Source organism: Vanellus vanellus, assembly GCF_965231255.1.
Source record: "Vanellus vanellus genome assembly, chromosome: Z".
Taxonomy (NCBI): domain Eukaryota; kingdom Metazoa; phylum Chordata; class Aves; order Charadriiformes; family Charadriidae; genus Vanellus; species Vanellus vanellus.
In genome coordinates this window covers 76,808,485-76,820,233 of record NC_138908.1, presented here as the reverse complement: position 1 = coordinate 76,820,233, position 11,749 = coordinate 76,808,485, and positions in this window count along the sequence as shown.

The window sequence follows — 11,749 nt, the reverse complement described above, 5'->3', positions numbered from 1 at the left end:
ACTGCATCACCCAAAACAAGCCCGCGCCTAGCCGAAGTGCTCATTTCACTCGCAATACCCTTGCCTGGAGAAAAGAGGATCCCACGAGCCCCTGAAGTGAGGGGTCACCCCTCAACCAACCACACATCACCTGAGTGCTTCTTCTCCTAACTCAATAGCTTTCCAGATAAGATAACTGGTTACCAATTAATTCCACCTCCACCCCACTCTGCGCTCTGAGTCCAGCAAAGAGAGTAGTAGCACAGCTCAAAGCACGCAGTCATTTTCAGCCCTGAATGTACATAAACATACCAATCCTTTGGCCCTTGTCTAATTGGCCTACAAGTATGAAGTAATCGAATGCAGAGGAATGGTGCTCATAAACCCAACGTCTTAGAAGAATGACTACACTCAAGACATTTGTCATTTGTCTGGATCTTGTGGTGTATCAGAAAAAAAAAGAACTGGGGAGGTTTTTTTGAGGTAAGGCAGTAAGAACCTGACATACAAGAAGACAGATGAGAACCCACACATTTAAAGTAAAAGCTCATCTTCAATTTTAAGTCACCCTTGAACAAGGGTCAGAAACCTCCATGTTTGCATCCTTTATTGATGACATCAGTCCTAGAACTACAACACAAAGTTTGCCATTGCTTGGAACACCAGCTGTAATGCAGACTTTAATCACCCAGCAAATCTTCCTTCCCCCTCTCCAGATCTGATAAATCAATCTCACTTTATTGATGTGATTCCCACCAGCTAGGCTCTGATCCTTCTGCATGCCTCAGGAGTTAGCAACACCAGCAGAAGTGAGGCTCTCCTAATCAGGGATGAAGCAGAACAGACGCATGCCTTTAATGGTGCAAATTCAATGCCGTTTCGGTAAGAAAAGTGTTGTGCTGAGAATTCAGCAGAATCTGCTTCATTTTGGGGATTAACCTTTCTGTTATGCTACTTGGTAAATCCCCTTTGGGAATGTCTACAAGAAAAGAAGTAAACCACTTCTTAAAAATCAATAAATAAATGAACCTGTAGATGTCTGAGGATGCAAAGGCAGGTCCTGCTTGAATAGCCTGATCTCCTTCTATGACAAGGTGACCTGCTCAGTGGTTGAGGAAAAGGCTGCAGATGTTGTCTACATGGACTTTAGCAGAGCTTTTGACACTGTTTCCCACAGCATTCCCCTGGAGAAACTGGCTCCTCATGGCTTGGATGGGTGTACTCTTCACTGGGTAAAAAACTGGTTGCATACCCAGGCCCAAAGAGTGGTGATGAATGGAGTTAAATCTGGTTGCTGGCCGGTCACAAGTGGTGTTCCCCAGGACTCAGTATTGGGACCAGTTCTGCTGAATATCTTTATCAAAGATGTGGACGAGGGGTTTGAGTGCAGCCTCAGTAAGTTTACAGACAACATCAAGTTGAGCAGGAGTGTTGATCTGCTTGAGGGTAGGGTGGCTCTACAGAAGGATGTAGACAGGCTGGATGGATGGGCCAAGGCCAATGCCATGAGGTTCAACAAGGCCAAGTGCCGCGTCGTGCACTTGAGTCACAGCAACCCCATGCAGCGCTACAGGCTTGGGGGAGAGTGGCTGGAAAGCTGCTTGATGAAAAAGGACCTGGGGGCGTTGGTGGACACGCGGCTGAACATGAGCCAGCAGTGTGCCCAGGTGGCCAAGAAGGCCAACAGCACCCTGGCCTGTATCAGGAATGATGTGGTGAGCAGGACTAGGGAAGTGATCATCCCCGTGTACTCGGCACTGGTGAGGCTGTACCTTGAGTACTGTGTTCAGTTTTGGGCCCCTCACTACAAGAAGGACATCGAGGTGCTGGAGCATGTCCAGAGAAGGGCAACAAAGCTGGTGAAGGGTCTGGAGGACAAATCTTAGGAGGAATGATTGAGAGAACTGGGGTTGTTCAGCTTGGAGAAGAGGAGGCTGAGGGGAGACCTTATCACTCTCTACAACTACCTGAAAGGAGGTTGTAGCGAGGTGGGGGTTGGTCTCTTCTCCCCAGGGAGCAAGTGATGGGACAAGACAAAATAGCCTCTAGCTGTGCCAAGGGAGGTTTAGATTGGATATTAGGAATAATTTCTTCACAGAAAGGGTTGTCAAACATTGGAACAGGCTGCCCAGGGAAGTGGTAGTGTCGCCATCCCTGGAGGTATTTAAAAGATGTGTAGATGTAGTGCTGAGGGACGTGGTTTAGTGGTAACCTGGCAGTGCTATGTTAATGGTTGGACTTGATGATCCTAAAGGTCTTTTCCAACCTAAACAATTCCATGATTCTATGCAGAGCAGATTACTACTATCCGAAGTCCGAGATTAAAAACAATTATAGGTTGACTCATGTTTCCACGGACTATGACTGTGTGCCTTGACCTTTGCAGTGGTAGAAAGTGAAGTAGTCAGGTATTTTTAAAAATATACTCACAAGTATCTACATTTTGATTTATAATGTGTTCCAGTAAACTTGAATTAAATCCGGCATACTAAATCAAATCAATAGTCATTTGCAACACCTTTCAAAATCTAAGCAGCTTTCCTTCACCACTTCTGATTCACTTGTAAATCACTCTGATTTCCTTTACTGCTTGTTATTTTTCCTTTACAAAGCCCAGGAATCTAATTGTACGGGGGTAATGTTAAGGATCAAACACCAGGGAATGCAGACACCATCATAAACTTGATGTCCCCATCGCCTGGGCTTGAATGCTGGCAGTCCCTAAAAAGCTGGTGTAAAAGTAGGTAAAATATCTTATGCGCTTTTGTCTTTCCTAGTTCAGCCCTTCCAACAGCCTGCTTCAAAGCATCTTTCAGTATTTTTCAGGGTCATATTTTGGCTAATCAACAGCCATCTCTGGAATGAAAACTTGGCTGAAAGGAGCATGTTAGCCTTCCTGTCACAGTATCTAATCTGACTTCAAATGAAAAACAAATATGCAAAGACTGGAAAAATGTTTGTCTGTTAAAACAATCTAGATGAACACAACGTAGGAAGGAAATGGCAAAGAGTTCAGGTTTTTGCACAATAAAGTTGAACACAGGATTGGAGGCAGCTTTTTTACAGTGTCTCCCACCTAGACATAGCTGTACCTGGAGAGGAAATTTCAAAATATTCTGGATTTCTCAACAGTAACTCCTGAAGAAATGAACACAGCTTTTGCAAAGGGTGTTGCTAACTGCTGTCAAAAGTTTTCCTTTTAATCGTTTATAGCCTGATCCCAAACTCATTGCAGTTGATAGAGAGTCCCCTTGATGGCTTTAGGTTTTCATATGGATGCAAGCCCTAATTTTCAAATGCTGTTAAAAAGGGGGAGAAAAACAACTTGTCCGTTATTTAGGCACCTAAGGATGGGTTTGGGTCCTGGTCATTAACAGCTTTATTTGACAAACACAGCCCGTGACGGATTTCAAACCAGCTGTACTTTTTCTGGGGCAGGGAAAGTTCTTGATAAGTTTTAATCTCATTACAGTACAGCTTGGAAGTATCTGGGATGTGCTATGCACACAAACCCAGCAGGAATGGAAGATTTTTCTGCTGATAGCTGATTTTTGCCAGCAACTTCAGCTTGAGCAACCTCTTGTGCTGACCGACCCCTTGGTCGTTCCTGCTGGAGCTGGCAGAGACTGTCCAACCCCAAATCTGTTTAATGTATTTTGTCCTCTTAACTTACTGAACAGAGTTCACTTAAAGCAGCCCTAAAATACTCATTATTCTAATTCATCCATAATAGGAGCGAGGCTAATGAATCAACTCACTGCAAATGCCCTGGAGGTATTTTTGATAAGATACCTGCCAATACGCAGTTATCAGTATTTTGTTCTCAACCTACTGCAGAGAAGTACAACATTATCATGAGAAGGGAAATGGATCACTAAAGGGAAACTGAAAACCAGCAAGACAAATAAGGAAACCAGCAGGAAAAAGTTAATATGTACACTAATTATCCATTAGGAGCAAACAACTCCCTTAGCAATAAATAGTGCAAATGTTAACATTGTTCTTTTATTTTAAATTAAGCTATTGCTTTAGCAGCGGGAGGAAAATGAAGATCTTTCCATACGAAACTAGAAGTGTCAGTTTCCTAATAAATAAACTGGATTACTAAACTTGGCACTTCCCTGGCACCACAATCGCTGGTGAAGCTGCGGGGGGTTGGAAGCTGTCAGCGGAAATACAGCAAGAAAGTAACAGCCTGGCACATTTAGACACAGGATTTCCTCTAATGTTTGGGTTTTTTCCTCTGAGCTCCCCCTTTGATTTCCCACGGAAGCCCATCCAAACCCTCCTTCCTCATCCTTCAGCTCACGCGTACAGCAGAGGGAGCTAAGCCACCAGAAAATAAAAAAAAAACCATCCCCCTCATCACTGAGCAATGCAGTATAACCCAGTTATTTCTCTGCCCTAAAGCTCTGATCATTCAGCATTGAAGCTCACCTGCAGCAAGGTCCCCTCTTCCAGCCTGTGGTCCTCCTGAACACACAGCTGATGAGCAGGAGTGCATATGCAGGTGCTTCTGACTCCATTTCTGGGATTCTTTCATTCTTCAGGGATATTTTTTTTAAAAAGGAAATTTTTCTCTACAATTTCCCTTCTACCAGCATGGTTTTTTCTACATATTGGATATAAATCCCAGCAGCAACACTCAAAACTTTTCCTTTCTGCGCTCACTCCAATCTAACTGAAGATCCCCATCACATGCCAACAAGCCATGGGGCTCGCCTGTGAACCGGTCCTCAGTTGGCATTGACATCAACCCCATCCTGGCCTTGCCAGCCCTCTCAGAGAAGAGAATTTCACATCCTAAAACCACAATTACTTCTTACAGTAGCTTCATTGCTTGCAATCTGCCCAAAACTGAGAGAACATGGAAACAGAACTTCCATCTAAGATGCACTGGTACTCATGGGGCAGGACAATTTATAGGACAGTCTTATTACTGCTGCACTGAGTTACAAGAAACTGCTGAATAATCTTGCAACAGTGCAAAACTGGACAATGAAATGGCAGATGAAATTTAAGACAGGTAACTATGAAACATTAGACAAGGGGGAAAAAATCCCACCAGTTAAAAATTCAGCATCTGTCTTATGCGGCCATGACAATTTCCCAGTTGATATCCTCTCTTTGACTCAGCACAGTACTTTCTGGAAGAGTCAGGTTCGTTTAAATATTTTCACTTAAGAAAATCTTAAAGGCACAGGAGCAAGTGGTCCCCATGTGCTGAAAGACAAGCTGGCAGGGAAGAAGACCAGCTTGGCTGAACAGAGAGCTTTGGCTGGAACTCAGGAAAAAAAAGAGGTTTTGTGACCTTTGGAAGAAGGGGCAGGCAGCTCAGGAAGACTTCAAGGATGTGGTGAGGTTATGCAGGGAGAAAACTAGAAGGGCCCAAGCCCGACTAGAACTTAATCTAGCTACTGCCATAAAAGACAATAAAAAATGTTCCTATAAATGCATTAGCAACCAAAGAAGGGCTAAGGATAATCTCCAACCTTTACAGGATGTGGGGGGAACATAGTGACAAAGGATGAGGAAAAGGCTGAGAGATATAATGCCTTCTTTGCCTCAGTCTTTAATAGCATACCCAGTTGTTCTTAGGGTACACAGCCCACTGACCTGGAAGACAGCGATGGGGAGCAGAATGAAGCCCCCATAATCCAAGGGGAAATGTTTAGCTACCTGCTACACCACTTAGGTGCACACAAGTCTGTGGGGCCAGATGGGATCTACCCACGGGTACTGAGGGAACTGGTGGAGGTGCTCACCAAGCTGCTGTCCATGATTTATCAGCAGTCCTGACTAACCGGGGAGGTCCCAGTGGACTGGACGTTAGCATATGTGATGTCCATCTGGAAGAAGGAGGAACCGGGGAATTACAGGCATGTCAGTCTGGCCATGGTGCCAGGTAAAGTTATGGAACAGATCATCTTGAATGCAATTACACTGCGTGTGCAGGACAACCAGGTGATCAGGCCCACTCAGCATGGGTTTATGAAAGGCAAGTCCTGCTTGGCTAACCTGATCTCCTATGACAAGGTGACCTGCTCAGTGGATGAGGAAAAGGCTGCAGATGTTGTCTACATGGACTTTAGCAGAGCTTTTGACACTGTTTCCCACAGCATTCTCCTGGAGAAACTGGCTCCTCATGGCTTGGATGGGTGTACTCTTCACTGGGTAAAAAACTGGTTGCATACCCAGGCCCAAAGAGTGGTGATGAATGGAGTTAAATCTGGTTGGTGGCCGGTCACAAGTGGTGTTCCCCAGGACTCAGTATTGGGACCAGTTCTGCTGAATATCTTTATCAAAGATGTGGACGAGGGGTTTGAGTGCAGCCTCAGTAAGTTTACAGACAACATCAAGTTGAGCAGGAGTGTTGATCTGCTTGAGGGTAGGGTGGCTCTACAGAAGGATGTAGACAGGCTGGATGGATGGGCCAAGGCCAATGCCATGAGGTTCAACAAGGCCAAGTGCCGCGTCGTGCACTTGGGTCACAGCAACCCCACGCAGCGCTATAGGCTTGTGGGAGAGTGGCTGGAAAGCTGCTTGGTGAAAAAGGACCTGGGGGTGTTGGTGGACACGCGGCTGAACATGAGCCAGCAGTGTGCCCAGGTGGCCAAGAAGGCCAACAGCACCCTGGCCTGTATCAGGAATGATGTGGTGAGCAGGACTAGGGAAGTGATCATCCCCCTGTACTCGGCACTGGTGAGGCCCCACCTCAAGTACTGTGTTCAGTTTTGGGCCCCTCACTACAAGAAGGACATCGAGGTGCTGGAGCATGTCCAGAGAAGGGCAACAAAGCTGGTGAGGGGTCTGGAGCACAAGCGTTATGAGGAGCGGCTGAGGGAACTGAGGTTGTTCAGCCTGGAGAAGAGGAGGCTGAGGGGAGACCTTATCACTCTCTACAACTACCTGAAAGGAGGTTGTAGCGAGGTGGGGGTTGGTCTCTTCTCCCAGGGAGCAAGTGATGGGACAAGACAAAATAGCCTCGAGTTGTGCCAAGGGAGGTTTAGATTGGATATTAGGAATAATTTCTTCACAGAAAGGTTGTCAAACATTGGAACAGGCTGCCCAGGGAAGTGGTAGTGTCGCCATCCCTGGAGGTATTTAAAAGATGTGTAGATGTAGTGCTGAGGGACGTGGTTTAGTGGTAACCTGGCAGTGCTATGTTAATGGTTGGACTTGATAATCCTAAAGGTCTTTTCCAACCTAAACAATTCCATGATTCCATGATTCTAAGATGGTTTCAGTCTAACAGCCTTATGGAAATTATGAAAACATGGAAGGTATAATCCTCTGTTCTCACCGCAATTTCTAACACCACCACATCCACTGTTGTTCAGTAGGAGAGCAGAGTCATTCATATCTAAGGCTGGCTGAATTTCCCTTCCAGGAGTCAGCTGGGAAGTCCAAAAAGAGGACTTAAATCCAATCTGAAGAGCCATATGCTTTAGTAAAGGCCTGTGGAAGTACACCTTGCTCTCTTCTTCTCACCCTGTATTTCCCAAGCAGTGCCAGCCATAGCTTATGCACCTGTCTGAGGACCTCCAGCCCAAAGGCCACCCTACACCAGGACAGCACCTCCTGAATTGCCAGTTTCTGCCCCAAAATCAACATTTGTCAGGATTAAGAAACAATGTTTAGCTGCTTTTGCCTTATTTCAGACAAAGATCCTTTTGTATTAGAATAGTATGGGATGATGAACTTTTCTTTGCTAGTATGAGAATAAACATCCTGCCTTTTCCACCTCCATCTCTTAAATTTTAATCCACAAAGGATATTAGAATCACAGCATCATGGAATGGTTTTGATTGGAAGGGACCTTTAAAGGTCATCTAGCCCCCCTGCAATGACTTCTTCAACTAGATCAGGTTCTCAGAGCCCCCTCCAATCTGATCTTGAATGTTTCCAGGCATGGGGCATCCATCACCTCTCTGGGCAACCTGTACCAGTGTTTCCACACCCTCAGTGTAAAAGATTTCTTCCTTGTACCTAGTCTGAATCTCCCCTCTTTTAGTTGAAAACCATTACCCCTTTTCCTATTGCAACAGGGCCGATTAAAAAAGTCTGTCCCCATCTGTCTTATAAGACCCCTTTAAGTATTGAAAGACTGAATAAGGTCTCCTCGGAGCCTTCTATTCTCCAGGCTGAACAACCCCAACAGTCTCAGTCCGTCCTCATAGCAGAGATGGTCCAGCCCTCTGATCATCTTTGTGACCCTGCTCTGGACGCACTCCAACAGGTCAATGTCTTTCCTGCGCTGAGGGCTCCAGAGCTGGACATAGTACTCCAGGTGGGTCTCACGACAGCGGAGTAGAGGGGCAGAATCACCTCCCTTGATCTGCTGGCCACACTTCTTTTGCTGCAGCCCAGGAGACGGTTGGCTTTTCACATTGCCGCCTCATGTCCAGCTTTTCATCCACTAGTACCCCCAAGTCCTTCTTGGCAGGGCTGCTCTCAATCCCTTCATTCCCCAGCCTGTATTGATCCTTGGGGTTACCCCAACCCAGGTGTACGGACCCTGCACTTGGCCTTGTAGAACCTTATGTGGTTCACATGAGCCCACTTCTCGAGCTTGTCCAAGTCCCTCTGGATGGCGTCCCATCCCTCAGGCGTGTCAACCACACCACTCAGCTTGGTGTTGTCTGCAAACTCACTGAGGGTGCACTTGATCCCACTGTCCGTGTTATTGATGAAGACATTAAACAGTACTGGACCCAACATGGTCTCGTTGTCACTGATCTCCATCTGGACATTGAGCCATTGACCACTACTCTCTGGATGTGACCATCCAGCCAATTCCTTATCTACTGAATAGCCTATCCATATCTCTGCAATTTAGAGAGAAGGATGTTGTAGAGATCAAATCAAAGGCCTTACAGATGTCCAGATAGATGACATCAGTAGCTCTTCCCTTCTCCACTGATGAAGTCACTCCACCATAGAAGGCTACTTGGTTGGTCAGATAAGATTTGCCCATGGTGAAGCCATGCTGGCTGTCGCAAATCACCTCCCTGTCCTTCATGTGCCTTAACATACTTTCTAGGAGGATCTGTTCCGTGATCTTGCCAGGCACAGAGGGGAGGCTGACAGGTTGATACATCCCAGGATCCTCCTTTCTACCTTGTTTAAAAAGGTGCAACAAGCAGTTTTAAACAATAAGGAGTTTTAATCATTCTTTTATTCATTTAATCAGCTCTAAAATGCCATTCAAGGACTAAACGATGAAGTCTGATGTAGCAAAGAAAAAAACAAAACAAAACAAAACAGGACTTCCACAATTTATGGTCAAGGGAACTGAATCACAGAAATTGTGCAATTATTTCCTGAGAAATGTTAGTCTTGCCCTTAGAAATCTTGAGTTTGAATGCACTTTGCTATAAATATAACAACAACACCCCACAATCATATTAGAAGCCAGAAGTACTTAGACTCTCAGGCCCCCAAAATAGCCCAGTCATTGTAGTAATCAGATGCTTTAAAAGACCTGTATTTTTAGACATCTGCCAGAGAAGGTACCCAGATGTGTCCAGTAGGTGTCATTTTTGTCCACTCTTGCTTTGTTTACTAAAGGTTAATGAGAGTAGCAAGAAGGCATTTTCCTTGGAAAGTCAGAGGTATCAATGCTTTCCTATGGAAATGGATGGTATCTGGGACAGGAAACTATGGCATGTGCAGAAATTTTGTGTTCAACCAGAAATCTCTTCAGGCTGATTGGGAATGCTCAGAATCAGTTTGGTGCCTGGTCGTTTCTGGACTGAACTAAAGATCTGGGCAGGCAGGTCCAGATTTTGCTCAAAGTCCCAGGGTTTGGCACTCTGAAATAAGGACTTCCCTCCCATGATCCTGTCCTTTCTACCTCTGCATATCCTTGGCCATGTTAAGTCTCAACAAACCCTTTTGGTACCTTCCCCCTCTACTGCCAGAGATATGAGACATGCAGTCTACCCATGGGCACTTCTGGTGAACAATTTCTTACCTCCTCCACCTGCTATGCAGAAAACCAGACTGCACTGAAAGATAAAATTCTTATGCAGAAGGAAGTTAGTCCATGGCTGCTGGGATCAGAGCAAAACCAGCCAGGGATGCTTTCCTTTCTGGCAAATATACCATTTCTGCATTGCACAAAGCTCGGGAGCAGGACTGCAAGCACTTACCTCTTGCGCAAGCCAACATGAGCCAACAGCCCTGAAAAGCAAAATCTGGCATGGCTCACTGTAGCCAAGTGTAAGACATTTTATTTGTTTCATAAATTGTTTGATAGCTTTTTATTAATTATCCACTTTGTCCTCATACAGGGAACTCCCAAACCACAGGAGAGGGAGCTGAAGGAAACCTGTGCTTCTCTTGGGTCATTTGAAAGCCTGACATCGGTTGCCATCAAAATGTTTTAAGCTGAGAGATTGCACTTCGGTTTGAGGTGCTGGAGCTCCAGTGCTTTCCTCTTGCCAGTTTGGCTGATGAGGTAGTAACCTCTGCCAGAGGGACATGACAATGAACAGATCAGCCCTTGCTGCTCCCAGATCCTGAGCCCAGAGGTCCCCAAGGGCGAATCATAGAATGGTTTAGGTTGGAAAGGACCTTGAAGATCATCGAGTTCCAACCCCCCCACCATAGACAGGGACACCTCCCACCAGACCAGGTTGCTCAAAGCCCCATCCAGCCTGGCCTTGAACACCTCCAGGGATGGGGCCTCAACAACCTCTCTGGGCAACCTGTGCCAGTGCCTCACCACCCTCAGAGTGAAAAATTTCTTCCTAATGTTTAATCTAAACCTGACCTCTTCCAGTTTAAAGCCATTCCCCCTCGTCCTATCGCTACATGCCCGAGTAAAAAGTCCTTCCCCACTCTCCTGTAGGCCCTCTTTAGGTACTGGAAGGCCGCAATAAGATCTCCCCGGAGCCTTCTCTTCTCCAGGCTGAACAGCCCCAACTCTTTCAGCCTCTCCTCATAGGCGAAGATACACAGACATGTGCTAAAGGACACCCACACGCAAAATAACTTCTCGCTGGTTTCCCACGAGGCTCGCAGGTGACATGAAGCCCAGATGCGAAATTAAATCAGTACCAGCAGCAGAGCTGCAGCCGGCTGTGTAAATGCCTGGGGAGCTGCACCCGTCTGCTGCACGTGGGTGGCTGCGCCAGAGATGGGGACTTGGCTGTCACATGGACCCTGCCAATGCACAGGTGCCATGGAAGTTCCTCCTCTTGGCCGCTGGTCCAAAACCACAATGTGTTGCCTTGAGCAGCACAGCTATGGAAACTTCTCTCTGCTGGTATATATTCACAATGACCAAAAAAAAGGCCATTTTGCGTCCACTGTCCTTCCTACCCAGCACTCTGGTGAGGTTGAAAAACTCATCCCTAACTGAGCAAGCTGCAAACTACAACCACACATCTAAAATTTCCACTCAGGCACCTTCATGACGTTGAAGCAGAACTTGCAGCAGCATTGCTTTCATACAAAACAGACACAGCCCCCACAGCTGTCTCCTGCTCCTCTACAAAGTTATGGCATCAGAAGTGAAAATTTCACTTGATATTCTGAAATAACTGAAATTATTTTTGCTATTGAACGCTACCTGACTAAAGTGAATCCTCTCCTCCATGAACTCACGTTAGCCATGAGCCATCAGTGCCACCAGTACCAGGCTCCAGAGACAGACTTGCAAACCACAAGTATGCTGGTCTGCTCCCAGCCCTGCCCTAGCATGCCTGGGACTGCAGATTTGGGGAGCAGTCAGAAAATATCATTTTCATAGACGTAACTAGCT